At 43.0% G+C, this 17,216-nt stretch overlaps 1 long non-coding RNA gene across 1 annotated transcript in view; it reads left to right on the top strand.

Moving 5' to 3' along the window:
* The window catches only part of LOC310754396, a 215,624-nt gene that overhangs the window by 11,802 nt on the left and 186,606 nt on the right, over nucleotides 1–17,216 (top strand). Inside the window, exon 2 of the long non-coding RNA XR_014543797.1 lies at nucleotides 4,383–4,490. This is a non-coding gene — a long non-coding RNA (uncharacterized lncRNA). The remainder of the gene's footprint in view (nucleotides 1–4,382; nucleotides 4,491–17,216) is intronic.

Below are 17,216 nucleotides of genomic sequence, written 5' to 3'. Positions count from 1 at the left end.
GAAAATGGCAGATATTTCCACTCCCCATTTCTGTTTCTGATGCAATTCTCTGACATCCCTACTCTTGACCCTTCAGAGATGCATCAAAATAGAGTGGGGAAGAAGGTTGAAAAAGAGGCATCAATTTTGTAAGCTGGGATTGTTCAAGACCTTCCATTGTTGAATTTGTTATCTCTAGATCTTTCAGACCTGAGCTGGTCCTGGAACACTTTCTCATTTTCTGATTGTGTGTAGTGATGCCCAACATTACTCATACTTGCTGTGAAAAGTGGATGACCTAGATGGTGATGGTCATATACCGAGTGTAGTGCCAATCTTCAGCCACTGGCAAAAGCAACAGAGCTGTAGTTGTCTGTTGAGACACCACTTATTCTAGCTGATTCTTCTTGCAGTAAGCCGCAGGACCCAGGATGCTGCATGAGTGGGTAGATCCCGCCTGAAGTAGGCCATAGTTTAGTGGTTCAGATTATGTGTTGCATGTCCATTTTTAGCTCCTGGCAGCTCAAAAGAATCTTAAATAAGAATATAAGAAGAGCCCTGCTGGATCAGGCCAATGGCCCATGAAGTCCGGCATCCTGACCCACAGTGGCCAGCCAGATGCCTGCAGTAAATCTGTAATCAGGACGTGAGCTTTTCCAGCTATTAATAGCTAAAAGCATAATTGCCTTCAACCATGGAGGCAGATCATTGCCTCCAAGGTCTATGGAATGTAGCCTACATCGTGGCTAGTCGCCGTTGATGGACTTATCCTCCATGAATTTGTCTAAACCTCTTTTAAAGCCATCCAAGTTGGTGGCATCCTGTGGGAGTGAATTCCATAGTTATGTACTGCACGAAGTACTTTCTATTGTCTGTCCTGAATCTTCAAATATTCAGCTTCATTGAGATGTCCACGAATTCTAGTCTTAGGTGAGAGGAAGGAAAACTTTTTTCTCTTCACTTTCTCCATGCCATGCATGATTTTATGAAGTTCTATCATGTCACCTCTTACTTGCCTTTTCTCAAAACTAAAATCGCTTGAATCCACCAAGACCTTGACTTTGCTATTAGAGCAGATGAATCTCATGGGGTGTCCAGAGCACAGTATAGTCCTGTTGTGTTGGATGAGTTTCAGTTGGTAAGGTTTGAGGATGTAGACAAGGTGCTCGGATTGGCCAGAGCGACCACTTGCAGCAGGGAGGTAACAGCTGGCTGGGTCAGGGAGGTGACCAATGCCTCTTGATCAATCAAAAATCAATCAAATCAATCAATCAATCAAGAAAAGTCCTTACATGCAGTTTAACAGCTGTAGATTCCACTGTAACAATCCATATTTTGCAAATCTCCAGAAGCTCTTCCTTTCCTTTCCTTTCCTTCCTCCCCCCCTTTTTTTTTGTAGTCACCTGTAGATTTTTCTTGAAAGTGTTAGTTTGTCCTCCCTTCAACAGTCACATTACAAGCCTACTTCATTGTTGTCCAGTGTCATGGAGAGTGGCAAATGCATTCTCCGAAACACCCAGAAAAATGGTCATTTAACATTTCCCCCATTCCAATCAATGTGCAACAGGTGATGCAATTGTTCTTGTTATTCCTTTCAAAACAATCTTTACATTTCAATCAAGGTGACTGACACAACAGTGTAGTCCAATACTCACTCTCAGTTTGTCAAGGAGTGGCTATGGATCAAATACTGTTAGTGAGAGGAATTGATCACTGTATAATTAGTGCCAGTGGACACGTGTAGCAACTATGAAAGAACTCAATTAAGCATGCTGACAGCAGGAACAGCAATGACTCAGACAATGAAATCTCCCCCTCAGGAGACTGATTAAATTCTTCCCTGGGTCAGGGGAAGGGAGGGGTGGTGGGGGTGATAACCTATATTTTTATAAGGCAGTCCTGAGAGCTCTTGGTTTAGCCTAGCAGGGAGATAGGATGGGATAAATAAATAGGACACAATATGCCCAGGAAAGAAGCTCAGGTTGACTGCAAATTTACTGTCTGATATTAACAGAGCAATCATATGTACAGAAAGTCAGCGTAAGTTCCAAGCTGTGTTCAGAAGTGTGGGTATCGCTGGCTGAGCTGGCAGAGTGGAAACAAACCTTTAAAACAGCATTTGACTTACGCCATCCTTTTCACTGGTGTTGTTCTCACTGGGCTTTGTTGAGCTAAAACAGGTTTGGAATAAATGTCTCTCCTTGCCCCATCCCACCCTCAGCATTTTTGAGGCTTATGCTTGAGAGAAGGTGTGGTATAGTGATTGCAGTGCTTGACTAGGACCTGAGAGACCATGGTTCAAATCCCCACTCAGCCATGAAGCTCACTGGGTGACATTGGGCCAGTCCCTCACTTTCAGCCTAACCTTCCTCACAGGGTTAGCGCCACAGAATTGTAGAGCTGGAAGGAACCCTAAGGGTCATCCAACCCCTGTAATGCAGGAATCAAGAAGTAGAAGGGGGGAAAGAGGGGTGGATCTAATATGAAACTAATGAAGCTTAAGCTTTGGGGCCCCTATTCACGGTGTGGCCCCCAAAGTGACTTTCATCCACATTGCTTTAAAATTTTGGGTTTAGTAGACCAAATTTGATTTGCAGAACTCAAATTGATTATTTTGTTGTTGTAGTTGTTGTTGTTTTATATTTTTCAACAATCCCAAAGTTTGTGAGTCAGTAGCTGGAGCTTGGGGATGTGTGCAGCCCACCCCAGCCTATTTAATGGGGTGGCCAGGTGTCAGCCACCCTTTTGGCCGATCGTGGGCCCGTACACCTCTCCCAATGGTGGTCTGTGTGGGGTTGTGGGTTCCAATCCATGTTGGGGGCAACTCCCTAGCACAAGTTCAACCCCACCAGGTTCCTATCAGGTAGCAGGCGGGCTGCCTGATGCAGGATGCATACCCAATGCCTTTGCCAAACCTACTCCTTTCCTGTAATCAAAAAGGTCGTGGCCTATTTCAACCCAATACCAGTCTCCTGGGTCATTCTTGTGGCCCTCCCTTCACCTGCCACGGCCCTTACTTAAGAGGATATCGGAAAACCCAAACAATTGTGGTATCTGTCCTGGAACAACCCTACTGAGGAAGATAACCGTGGTTACCCAGACCTCGCTGCTGGTTGTGAAGGGGTCCCCACAACAGTTCAAGCCATAGCTGTCAACATTTCCCTTTTTTAAAGGGAAATTCCCTTATTCCGAATAGGATTCCTCACAAGAAAAGGGAAAGGTTGACAGCTATGGTTCAAGCTTGAGGGTCCACTACTGCCACAACCTTCAGCTCCTTGGAAAGATGGGATATAATTGTAATAAATACAATAAGCTCCACCAGTTTAAGTTCTGCTGGCCAAAGCAGCATAGCCCCACCTGATCCAGGTTGAAGTAATTATGCCAGTATAGTCCCACCTGATCGCTGACAGTCCAAGGTCTTCCTGTTTTCCAATTCACTCATCCTGGTGTATCTTGATTTATTATTTATAAAATTATTATTTATCAATAAAGAAATAAATATGCTTAGAAAGTTGAAGGGATTTTAATCTGCTGTAGTATTTTAACTTTTGTATGTTTTAATGTAGTGTTGTGTTCAGATGAAAGGTTCTGTATGCCAGTGTAAGAAAGTCATATCATTTATCCACCCGGTTTAGTAGCATTGACACTGATAGGCAGCCGCATTCCTGGGGTTTAGGCAGGAATATTTCCCTATTCCAATCTCCAGCCCTGCTTGGAGATGCTAGGGACTGAACCCTGGTTTTTCTGCATGCTAAGCATATGAACTATCACAGAGTTAAGGCCCTTCCCCAACACTCCCTGCATAGCTGCTATGTGCCATTCAAAAGTGCCTGCCTATATTTCTGCAGATGCATCCCAACACACCCCAAAATCAAAAGAAGATGCCTAATCCACTGGGTGTCCCACATTTTATTACAAAACAGAAAGCCTTCATGCATTTAGAGCTTCAGCTTTGCAGTCATGACCACTTGGGGCTGGGTGAGCAATGTGTAATTGATAGGGACAAAGATGGTAGCTGACAGTGGTAGCATTTGGCACTGGTGTGCATGCAGTTATTCTGACCATGCTGACAGCAGTAAACACCATTTTGGTATGCAGGGCAGAGACAGTCCTATCGTTGGGCAGGGTGGTATGGCTGCTTCAGGCAGCAGATGTTAGAGGGTGGGGAGGCAGCTGTAGTCCCACCCAACTGAGCCAGTGATCAGTTTCCAGAGCAACGGACACGACTTATTGGTGAGGATTTCAGTGTGATTTGATAATGTTGAGCACATAGTGGTAACAAGCATTTGAGATCAGGAAACAACAACAACAAAAGCTTGCTTAAAATTCCAGATCTGTGGAAGTATTGTGTCAGTTGGTAAAAATCATATTATTAATGATTTAATTTCTGGTTTTTCCTGCAGGATCTGAAGTTCCAATTAAAGCTATGTTTGGACCATTGCTTTATTGCCTGGCAGTGCTTAATCTTTCCTGAAAGCATCATCATTTATCTGAAACAAAAGAAGAACAAGGTAAGGACAGAAAGTAATGAAATGCAGCATAACACATCTGTCAAAAGAGAGCTGGGAGTAGCTTCGGGAAATAATAATAATAATAATAATAATAATAATAATAATAATAGTAAAGAATTCAAGATCAGTGACATTCAGACTTTCAGACTTTATTTGTTGGGTGATAAATGTATTTATGTGGTGCATCCTAATTTTTACAAACTGGAGTTTGCCATAGTTATCCAAGCATTCTGGGTTTTGTTTACTTGTATGTAGAATCAGATACTCTGAAAGTCAGAGAGGGTACATAAAAAGCTCAGGCTGATTCTGGGTGAGGGTAATCTGTAGTGCTAAGTGAGTCATTTGTTCTTTGGCATAGATGTTTTCAGTTCTTGAGCATGTTCCTACACAAATTAAGGTTTGAAAAGAGTTTTGAAGAAGCTCTTTGGAGTGGGGGGGGGAGTATGTATTGTTTGCTGGCTCTTCAATTTGCCATTGTGAGTTGTATAATTCAGCTGCGGCTTCTAAAGCTTATGAACTATAGCCACAGTTTTATTTCATAACAGCTGCCTCCTTACATGGTCTGGGCTTCCTCAGTGATGGGACAACATTACACATTGCTGGAAGCAAAGGACGAAACACCTGAAGTCCTTTGGGGGTGATTATGCTGGCCAGACCCATGATAAAAGCATGACTTGAAGGGACAAGGTATAGAATCACCTAAAGGTCTTACTAAAAGGAGGATAACTGAAGACCACCCAAAGGCTTCGATCGGTTCAGAATGCAACTATCTGGGTTTGCATTACTGAATTTGTATTTAAATGAGAATTGGGACTTGGTGGATAAACTAATAATTGGACTCCTCTTAGTGGCTGCACATATGGCTATAGTCACATATTGTAAGGTGTAAACCTGAATGCCTGGTACAAGAGAGCATGGTGTATTGCCCTTATAGAAAAAACTGACTCACAAATTAAGACTGGCAGGAAGAGCAAAACAAAGAAACATTTGTGGCAGAATGGTGGAACATAATTTCCTTTACACATTCTTCAGGAAACCAAAGACTAGTTCTTGTAGATCCCTTAATAAGAACAGTATTTACAGATGTATACTGTTACTAGCTGTGCTGTATGTATGTACAGGAATACAAGTTTTCATAAAGTATTTGGGGGGAGATCACCAGGAAAATTAAAAAACACACAAAGCTTTATTATGAAGTTGAAATAACAGTCTAGCAAGAAATATAACTTTAAATAAAATAACAAAAGGAGAAAAAAATGAAAAACTGTACCAAAAAAAAAAAACTTGAGCTCACAGCTGTTACCACATAAAATGAAGTACATTCCTGAGAGACAACACAATAAATCAAATTTTACAACAAAAACCAACCTGAGACAAAGAGAATACAAAATGGCCAGCCCAAAACATTTTGGCTCCTGAAGCAAATGCCAAAATGGTGCCCCCTCACCGCCAGGGAAGAAGGGGCAAGTGAAAATCTACATCAACAACAAGGATGGAAATAAATATCTACATCAGGATCTGATGCCCCTGTGGATCCTGCCACCTGAGGCAGTTGCCTCACCTTGCCTCATGGGTGGGCTGGCCCTGATACAAATGTTATGAATACCAAACAATGCCATGTTTCATCAAGATTTGCCATCCCTGTATTTGACTTGTCATATAAATAACAAATAGTTGTCAAATGGAGGCAAAATCCATAGGTTTAGCTGCACCCCGAGATACCCTTAATTTATGAGTTATTCTTCCCACAGAAATAAGGATAAACATTGCTTTATTGAACCAAATTGTTAAATAAAAAACTGAGGACTCCTTTCAGCCATGTGATATGGTCAAACAAACAGCAGCTAACAGGAAAAACTGGTTTACATATTAGATCTTTGACTGGAGATCATAGAATTGTAGAGTTGGAAGGGACCCCTGTGGAACTCTCTGCAATGCAGAAATTTCAACTAAAGCATTCAGACAGATGCTCGTTTGGATCATACTAAGCCAGGGATTGGAAAACTATGGCCCTCCAGATGTTGTTGGACTGAAATTCCCATCATCTCTGACCATTGGCCATGCAACAACCTCTGGGGAACCACTGGCAGGATTCAGTGGAGTGGTAGGGGCACCAGCTGGGGAATCCCAAAGGGAAGAAGGCTCAGAGCCAGGTGATTGGTGGTGGCACAATGATGAGCGGTCAGAGTGAGAAGAGGGAACAGAGTGGGAGGAGGAAATGTCAGACGGTGAAGGGGAGACTTAGGCAGCTGTGGGAAGGTGGGGACCAACTGCCTCATAGGGCAGGAAGTGTTTCTGTGCTCTCCTGGCCTGGCCTGGCCTCTCAAGCTGTCTTGTTTCTTTGAATAGTTAGCTTCACTGAAGCTGTGTAAGTTATTGCTGACCTGCTATTGGCATCCTCTCCTGACAACCACAGGTCCATGTCTCAGCCCCCTGCCATAATTATATCACCCCATCCGCTCTCTCGCTCTCTTTCTCTGCTTCTGTGAGTTTATATCGGCTAGTTTAGTAGTCTGATCTAGGTTTTTCTTGCTGTTTTTTATTGAGGTTAAGCCTTAATGTTATACTATATATTTGCAACATATCTTCACACATACCTACACCACACCTGCTGTGGTTTTTTATAGCTTCCACTGTAAACCATCTTGAAGTATCCCAGTAGAAATGTGAGCTATAAATAAACAAATGACTGCTGGTTATATTATTTAGTAATACCTGACTGAACTGAGAGGTGTTTTCATATTTATATGTTTTAACAATTGATAAATAATATTGGTGTGCGATTTAAGGATTGATATTGCATCCTCTGTAATGAGTTTAAATGCTATAATGTCGATATAATCAAAATGAATTCTCTATTGAGATGGGTATATTGCACTTTGAAATGAATTTGTATTTGACTGTTTCTTGTAATGATGCATTTATATGGTTGGGTTTTTTGCTGCTGTTATTGCATAGTGAACTGCACTGGACATATAGGAAATTGCACATAAAGTTCGATTTGGCATGTGGAAAATTGAAAAGGTGGTGGTAATAGTAGAACTGAAGATTCCTGAGCCTAACTTGGGCACAGGTTAATTCTGTGACTGAAGAAACAAGCCAAACTTTCCAACAATATTTTTTTTTTAAGCCTGCAGTTTCATATGAGGTGAAATTAGGGAGTAGGCAAATGTTAGATTGAAGAGAAAGTCATTCTTAAAAGAAAACATACATAAGCTCTTTCTGTTGAAAATCTAAAGAAGCTCAGTTGAAGGTTAAGGAAAAGTATTGTTGAAGAAGGTTAGTCAGAGCATAGAAAGTTTTTTTTAAAAAATAAAGCAAAGAATTAATCTTGTTGATAAGAAAAGATGAATCACTTGGTGACTCTCATAGATTTGAATCATTCATAAGTAAGGTTTTCCAGCATGGAAGTGGCATATTTCTTATTAAGAGCAGCTAATGTGTTCCTACTGCTAATTATCTGTCATATTCTGTGGAGTTGTTGATTCTTATGTTGTTTGCAGTAGTGACTAGTTTTCATCACTGTATTTTATTTTATTTTCCAGAGTGGGGAGGGGAGGGGAGGAAGCATTAAGCAAATATGATTCTTGCCTTCAATCAGTTCTAAAACAGAATGCCAGGTGAGGTGGGAAAGCTTCTGGGTGTGCTTCATTTTTAAGGTGTGTCTAACTCATGGGTGGCCACTGTGCCAGATGTTGGACTACAAATCCCATTGCCAGTGCCTCCAAGGCTCAGAGATGATGGGGGCTATAGTCCAGCAACATCTGGAGAGCATCACATTTGCTACCCCTAGTCCAAATGATCACTGTAGTTGGGATAGCAAGGTACTTGGCCCAAGTCCGAGGCTGGACCTGATGGTTCTGAGAAAGCACTGGAGGGACCAGGTTATATCTTCCTAGTTTCAGGGATGAGGGACATGACTAGAGTAGTGGGGTGAAGCTACGAAAGAGCAATACTGTCTCTAGCCCACATCCACAGCACTAGATCCTAAAATGCTTCCCGTGCCCTGCATACAACCCTAACCTGCAGAATTGTCACATGATACTCATAAGCAGTGCTTTTTTCTGGGGGGACGCAGAGGTATGCATACCCCTAAACATTTTGTGGATCTAAGTTTGGCCTCATTGAGGGGCAGTTTTTCAATATGAGTAGGAAAATGAGAGAACCCCTAAACATTGTTTTAGAGGGGGCGGGGAGCACTGCTCATAAGGAAGGGCTGATGTAGCACTTCTGTCAGGGAGTCTTGATAACAAACGAGCATTGTTAATTAAAAAGAGGATTCATTGCAAAAACAAACAGAGTTCATCGGAGCGGTGATCACAGCCATCTGTCCATAAATCAAAGATGTCCCTTCTAAGGAGGGTGTTTCCGGTGAGACCAGAAACAGCCCAACTTCCTCTTGTGACATATTCTGTCTTGAAGACCCCCCCCCCATACGCCTAGACCATGGACTTAGGGGATCAGCTCCCATCTGTTCCTCATTCTCTGAGAATGTACTTCCGTGATTCATACTCATTCATGACAACTTCCCTCGACTTTATCTAGTATAGAGACAGAGAGAGAGAGAGAAAGCTTGAGAGAGTATTTATCTCCCCACCACACCCCATGTATCTTTCTGATTACAGAAACTCATTAATGATGAGGCTCTAGTACAGAAAGATTGATGAGGATTTTAGAAAAGGGGATTCTCGGGGTAGTGTCCATTCCCTGGTACTTAATTCCAAAGGGTACATTTGGCCCCACATCAATGATTACTGCAGATACTACTGGGATTGGTCATACAGTTTTCATCAAATTTGAAAGGTGCCTATTAGGAGTCCAGCTTTCTGGGGAACAATTGGGAGCCATTGGGAACAATTGTTCCATTGCAGATGTGAAAGGAGGCATGCGTTGTTTGTGTAAACCATCTGCACAAGCCAAATTAGGATCCTTGAAGAGCCTGTTTAAACCTGCAGGCCAGAGGTACCCCACCATTTGCTCTAGACAACCAGTAGCAAAATTCTTTAACTAAAATTTATTTATTTATTTCTCACTTTCTCATGATACAGATCTTTCCAATGTGGCTTACAAGTAATATGAATACAGGGTTGTGGTTGTTGTTGCTGCTGCTGCTGTTAAGCAACAACAGCAACAATATGTAACAGCAGCAACACACACACACACAGCAAGTCACCAGGATCCTTCCCACCAGGTAAACTGCAGAGAGAATCCAGCAGTGACAGGAGCAGACTCCTGATATCTTCTTTGCCTGCCCATCAACTTTCTCCTCTCCTTCCCACAAGGCACTTGGTGGCAGCCCTGTGGCAGGGAGGACAGTCCCACTGGAGCAGGTGGTGGTGACTTCTGCATCAGTTCATCATGCACTCCTTGCCTACATCATAGGAAACTTTCCTTAAAGGTCCCCTAAGCAGTGTAAGAATTTCAGTAGTGTTCCTGGCTTGAAGCAGTAGTAATTACAGAGGCTTGTAGTAATAATGGTGGCTTGAAGATGGAAGATTATAGTAACATACATCTTTTGAAGGTGGGGAGGTTATTATTTCAACAAAACGACAAAGATACAGAAATATATTTAGCCGTTTAAAACCATAGATATGGATCAATTAAAATCGAAACCCTGAAATGCAATTAGATGAAATATAGTTTTGAAGGTTCTTAAATGTCAAAAAGCGAGTTCTACTTTGAAATCCTATCAAGTGACATTAATTTAAGCTTTAATTAGAATTTTGAACATGGGACCTGCTTACAGGGCTCTGTTTGAATGAAAATTATCCCCATCTTCATCCCAAAGAACAAAGTTATTGGAGTCTTTCTATTTAATTATAAGAAGCAGTTCTTTGTTTAAATCTTTTCTCACTTCATCAAAGCCTCTGTGGGGAGCAATGTGCTGCAGCCGATCAGCAATTTGACTATCCAATCATATTTTGGAAAAAATTAACTACTTTGAAAAGATTAATACAATACTCTGATATTGCGATTAATTTGAGCCAAGTTTGTTCTGGAACACCTTTACTGTCAGCAGAGTAATTTCTCTTAGCTTGGAGAATTTTGCTGCTAAAATACTTTTAGTTGCTTTTTTGTTTGATCTTTGAGAGCCATCACTGCAAACAAAGGTTGTATCCAAGTGAAATGAGTTCTGCTCATACAATAGAACTGCCCCTCTCTCTCCTCTCAACCCTCGGGAGCAGAATTGGGAATCGTGTATTTTAGTCTTTGGAAAGTATCAAGTGGTTTGTTGCTATGCCAAAATCAAGTAAGGTTCATCATTCTAACAACCACTGTTAGAAAAAAGTCTAGAAGTGTCTTATGTACCCAGTTCTGCTCCTAGAGAAGCAGAGCAGATTTCTTGTATAATACAGGGGACTGTCTGTATTAGTCCTACTCAGAGATGATAATAATAATAATAATAATAATAATAATAATAATAATAATAATAATTTATTATTTGTACCCCGCCCATCTGGCTGGGTTTCCCCAGCCACTCTGGGCGGCTTCCAACAAAGATGAAAGATACACTAAAATATCACATATTAAAAAACTTCCCTGAACAGGGCTGCTTTCAGATGTCTTCTGAATGTCAGGTAGATGTTTATCGCTTTGACATCTGATGGGAGGGCGTTCCACAGGGCGGCGCCACTGCCGAGAAGACCCTCTGCCTGGTTCCCCGTAACTTGGCCTCTCTCAGTGAGGGAACCGCCAGAAGGCCCTCGGAGCTGGACCTCAGTGTCCGGGCAGAACGATGAGGGAGGAGACGCTCCTTCAGATATACTGGACCGAGGCCGTTTAGGGCTTTAAAGGTCAGCACCAACACTTTGAATTGTGCTCGGAAACGTACTGGGAGCCAATGTAGGTCTTTCAAGACCGGTGTTATATGGTCTCGGCGGCCGCTCCCAGTCACCAGTCTAGCTGCCGCATTCTGGATTAGTTGTAGTTTCCGGGTCACCTTCAAAGGTAGCCCCACGTAGAGCGCATTGCAGTAGTCCAAGCGGGAGATAACCAGAGCATGTACCACTCTGGCGAGACAGTCTGCAGGCAGATAGGGTCTCAGCCTACGTACCAGATGGAGCTGGTAAACAGCTGCCCTGGATACAGATTTGACCTGTGCCTCCATGGACAGCTGTGAGTCCAAAATGACTCCCAGGCTGCGCACCTGGTCCTTCAGGGGCACAGTTACCCCATTCAGGACCAGGGAATCCTCCACACCTGCCCGCCTCCTGTCCCCCAAAAACAGTACTTCTGTCTTGTCAGGATTCAACCTCAATCTGTTAGCCACCATCCATCCTCCAACTGCCTCCAGACACTCACACAGGACCTTCACTGCCTTCACTGGTTCTGATTTAAAAGAGAGGTAGAGCTGGGTATCATCCGCATACTGATGAACACCCAGCCTAAACCTCCTGATGATCTCTCCCAGTGGCTGCATGTAAATGTTGAAAAGCATGGGGGAGAGGACAGAACCCTGAGGCACCCCACAAGTGAGAGCCCAGGGGTCTGAACACTCATCCCCCCCCACCACTTTCTGAACACGGCCCAGGAGGAAGGAGCGGAACCACTGTATGACAGTGCCCCCAGCTCCCAGCCCCTCAAGACGGTCCAGAAGGATGTTATGGTCGATGGTATCAAATGCCACTGAGAGATCCAGCAGAACTAGGAAACAGCTCTCACCTTTGTCCCTAGCCCGCCGGAGATCATCAACCAGTGCGACCAAGGCAGTTTCAGTCCCATGATGAGGCCTGAATCCCGACTGGAAGGGATCCAAATGGTGACCATATTTAAATCAATGGAGATAACTAACTTAGCTCCATTAATTTCAGTGCCTCTACTTTGAGAATAACTTAGTTGTGTAGAACCCAAAATTCTCATCTGTGACGGACAAGAGAATTCCCCCCACCTAAGATGGATCATATAGTAGTAGTAACAACAACAAATTTTACTTTACAATAGATTATACAATTATAAAATCCATTCCAGCCAGAACAAAGGTACAATTTCCAGCACCCTTAACAAATTATAGTTCCCAGGATTCTAGCTCAGTTGGTAGAGCATGAGACTCTTAATCTCAAGGTCATGGGTTTGAGCCCCACATTGGGCAAAATGATTATTGCATTGCAGGGGGTTGGACTAGATGACCCTTCCAACTCTACAATTATTTGGATCTCTTTGATCTTTTGTGGGCAGCAGTATAAATTCAAAAAAAGAGTTCTACACAAAATACCTTAAGCGTCAAAAGTAAGGAAAAAGAGGTGAGTCTTCAGCATATCTTGCTATGCAAGTTGATGCTTCTGTAATCTCTAGGCTTGATATGTTCCATACATGAATGTCTCTGAAGATGGCCCAGAAGCTTCAATTGATAGGGAATGCAATGGTTTTTCTCAAAGTGGTGTTGGGAGGTGGGGCTCATATTCAGTCCCCACCTCCCAGCAGGGCCAGTGCACCCTGAGGGAAGGTGAAGCGATTGCATCAGATGGCAGGTGAAGCAATGTGGAGCAATGCTTTCTTATTGTATAATAAAATTGTAAGGTTGTTATCATGCTTTCCTTCATGTGGGCTTCTGTGAAGGGAAGAGAGGGCTGGATGCACCTGGGTTCCATAACCTGTCCAAGCACGTTTGTGTGGTAGCTCAAGGTCTGACAACATGCTTACCCTGAGCAAAGCTAGCTATATTACTTTGAGGAAATGAGAAAAACAATTGAACTGGTGACAATTTCTTCTCCAGTTTCCTCTAAAAGTACCCCCTCGAAGGGAGTTGTGCCTCACCTCAAATCTAATGTATTTCAGTAACTGCTTGAAACTGGTCTTTAAAAACAACAACCAAGCATTTGTTGTATTGATAATTCTCTGCTTGCCTCTCTCACTCCCTTCCTCTGCCTCTCTTATTTCTCAGTGCTTGCTGTTTTATGGTGATCAATTTGAGCCTGTGCTTGCAGGAGCACTTCCTGCCACTGGGTGTCATATAGGGCTGGTGGGATTGCTCCCTCCCCAATATTGCATCAAATATTCTTTCCCTCTCCCACAATATTGTATCAAAGTGTGGTCAGTTTGTGCAGAAAATGTTATACAACGCTGCCTAAGTCCTGAGTACCACATTCACTTTGAAGTCTCCCAGAGCACAGCAAGCAGCCTGCTTAAGCTCTTAATTTAATTACTGGACATTTATTTAGATTTCTATCTGAAGCACAGCAGGGTAAGGAGGCAGACAGCATGCACTACAATCAAACTAGATCTTTTAAGTGCTCTGTATTTTCCCCCCATCTAGCTGTCCCTTGGCTAATAAGTCTGGTGAGATTCCCCCACCTTTTTTTCTTTTCTTTCCCATTTCTTATTTGTTCTGTTTTCATTTTTTACTTTGGCACTAAACAGAAACTCTGCCTCAAGATCTTAATGCTGAATGTTTCCAGCTGCTTTGATATGCAATTTAGTATTTCTGTTTCTTTATTACACCATCAGTAAGTTAGCCTTGTAAAATGTAATGATGTTTAATTAGACATCCCTAAGAAATGAGAGCAAGCATCATTAACCTTGTCACTTTTCATTAAAATATGTATTTTTTTTTGTTCTCAAATTGTTTGAGCCAGTATGAGCTCACATCTTTTTTTTTCCAATAATAAACTTAGATTCATCCAATACAAGAGAACAACATTTGGAATTATCTCAACTTTTCTCCAAAAATATATGTATTCAGGGGGAAGAGGGCTATTGATGACTATTAGCCATGCTGTGCCCAAGCGCTGTGAGCCCTGCCCCATTGGCCATATCAGTAAACAAGGACCCAGGCAACATTATTGGATTAAAAATCAATACCTTATTGATTACAGTTGTAAGTGAGTTTTGGCTTGGCATTGGGTAGCCAACAACTCCTCCAGCCCACCTGCTGGAGGGATGCTGGGGTTCAAGACTGATTTAGGCTTGGCCAGTGTCTGCCAACAACTAGAAACTTACTCAGTGTCCTATCCACCCAAAGTTGTGACAATTGCCATGAGGTAGGCAAAACCCTCAGACAGGCCCAATTCATTCAACCGGGAAAAATCCATCTCTGGCCCCAAATACGGTGACCATAAGAACCAAAGCAAGGTTGATCTAGGAACAACACAGTTGCAGAGCAGAAGAGTACCATATTGGCCCAAATATAAGCAGCACTTTCCCCGCCAAGTTTCTCCCATGCAGAATATAAGTGCAGCTTATATTCGTGACCTTACACGGCGCGGTGCCCACCCGCCGCTCCCACCTCCTCTGAGCCACCTAGGGAAGGGGGGAAGGCCACCTGCTCCCCCCCCCAGGAAGCAACCCCGTTATTTTCTTTTTTTTCTCCCTCCCCCTTCAATTTTAAAGGTGTGGCTTATTTGATGGCGCGTCTTATATTCGGGCCAATATGGTATATATTATGCATTATGAGAGGGAGATTTGAAGTTGACTGCGGTCTCAGGCTGGGGCCAGCCTGACTTTAAATCCACAGGGAGTGGACCAGAGTGAAGACTGCAGGAGTCTGACCCAGGTCCACCCCTCATGGCTGCGCCCCCAAGCCTGCCCGCAATTGATCTAAAATCTCAGGTGGGCAAATTTGAATCCTGCTGCTGACATGAGAGGCTATAGCTTCTCCTAACAGCTTCCGGAGCCTAAGACCACAGGACAGGGCAGAGGATGGCTGCAGAGTCAACACCATGCTACTGAGAAGGGGTGAGCACTTCATGCTTTCAAATACCAGTAGCTGGAAACCACAAGAAGCGAGAGTGCTGTTGTGCTCGGGTCCTGCTTGCAAGTTTTCCACAGGCATCTGGTTAGACACTGTAAGAGCAGGATGCTGGACTAGGTGGGTCACTGGGCAGATCTAGCAGGTCCTTCTTATGTTCCATCTTGCTCAATATCATCAACATTTCACTGGCAGTGGCTCTCTGAGATTTCAGGCAGGGAATCCTTTCCAGCACAGTTCTGAAGGTGCTGGGGATTGAACCTGGGACAGTCTTCATGCAAAGCAAGGGTGCTACCATTGAGTTACGGCTCTTCCTCCATGTAGATGATGCACATGGAACAAAGACTTGGGTAATTATATCAGCAAAGCAGGATCCAGAAATACTGCACTAGCTGAATCTCCCAACTGCTTATTAGAGGCAGTCCCACACAGAGCACCCTCTATATTAGCACATAGAACACTTTCTACATTAAGAGAGCTTGCTTTTGAAACTGGATAAAAGGTCAAGTAGCAAAGCAAGACTGGAATGTGAAATCAGCCTTATATAGCCCCCCACCTTAAAATGTGGGTGGGTGGGGGATGAAAAAGAAATGAAAATACTGATTTACAATTTTTTCATCTGAGACTTGTATATCATCCACTTAACAGTGTAGTTCATTATTTTTTAATAACACAAAACGAGTTCAGAGCAGGTCATATATTAATAATATGCTGGAATCAGTATATGTGATCTCCTTTTATTTCCCATTTGCAATTTGTTTTCCTTTGTGGGCTTTTTGTATTCCTCTAGCTAAAAGTGCTATTGCTATTTTAAACAATCACAGGAAAGGGGATGAATCCTGTTCTATTTTATATGTGGGAAGAGGTTGGCACTGTGTAGGCAGGGGTCTACAAAGCCTTTATTCTGTCTTAGAATAACCCACAGGATGTTGAGGACATCACATCCAGATGAACATACCCAACAGAAGGAAGTTCAAACAAAAACTGACCTTGCTGGTCCATTATGGACCCTTTGCAGGCTTTGTAGTCTGCAGGATTGATCGTCTGTTGCATAAATGGGGTCGGCTGCAGCAGGAGAGAAGGCACTGGGCTTTTTCCAGAGCAGCCTAACTCGTTTCCTCACCTACTACAAATTTTTAATTTGTTTCTATGTTCTGGAAGAATGAGATGAGGCACCAGAACTATGAGATAGCCACAATTTTATTTAAGAACATGGGAAACTACCTATTCTGCTGAGTCCCAATGCACAAAGACAGAAGCTCTTACATGTAAGTAATAAGGAAATCTTTATTCTGGCAAATAAAAGCACAGGCTTGGCAGCAGACATGGGGTTTAGAAATCACAATTCAAGAGTTCAGGAATGATTCAGAACTGGACAGAAGCAATGAAGTTGCCCCAGCAGTTTCGATAGTCCACTCGCCAAGCTTTCAAAGAGGAAAAGTGACATGCTTACTTCCAAAACTCACTTTGCAAAAATGTCAGGAATGCAAACACATGCTCCTCTGGGGTAGGTCTGGCACTCTCACCCACCTGGAGGTTCAAGCCTTCTACCTGTTACCTGGAGGGGACCATGCAATGTTGGGAGAATTCAGGTCAGACCTGGAAGTCTGGCAAGCTTAGTTCAGTCTCATATACTCCAGTAGCCAGTGAGTATGGTGAGGAATCTAATACCACTATAACTCACTCTTTACTAAGTCTGGTATGGTCACCTGAATTCTCATCTCTTTGCCTCTGCTAATGGCAAGCTTCAATGTCAAGAATCTTTCCTCCCACATGGAGAAATGTATTGAAATGGTCCCAGCTATTTCTTTTCCCAAAGATAGGGTGAATAATTTCAATATTCAGTTGGGAAACAGCCTTTACCAAAAGTGTCATGGACTTTGAAGACACTCGAACTCAGAATGCAAGGGAGAAACATGCTAAGAGGAAGGCACGCTTGGCAAATCCACACCATGATCAACTCCTGCCCGGGAACCAATGTCCCCACTGTGGAAAGATGTGTGGGTCCAGAATTGGCCTCCACAGTCACTTACGGACTCATT

This window comes from Podarcis filfolensis (genome assembly GCF_964270895.1).
Source record: "Podarcis filfolensis genome assembly, chromosome: Z".
Lineage (NCBI taxonomy): Eukaryota > Metazoa > Chordata > Lepidosauria > Squamata > Lacertidae > Podarcis > Podarcis filfolensis.
The sequence above is the reverse complement of the archived record's forward strand: the minus strand, read 5'-3'. Positions and strand labels throughout refer to the sequence as shown.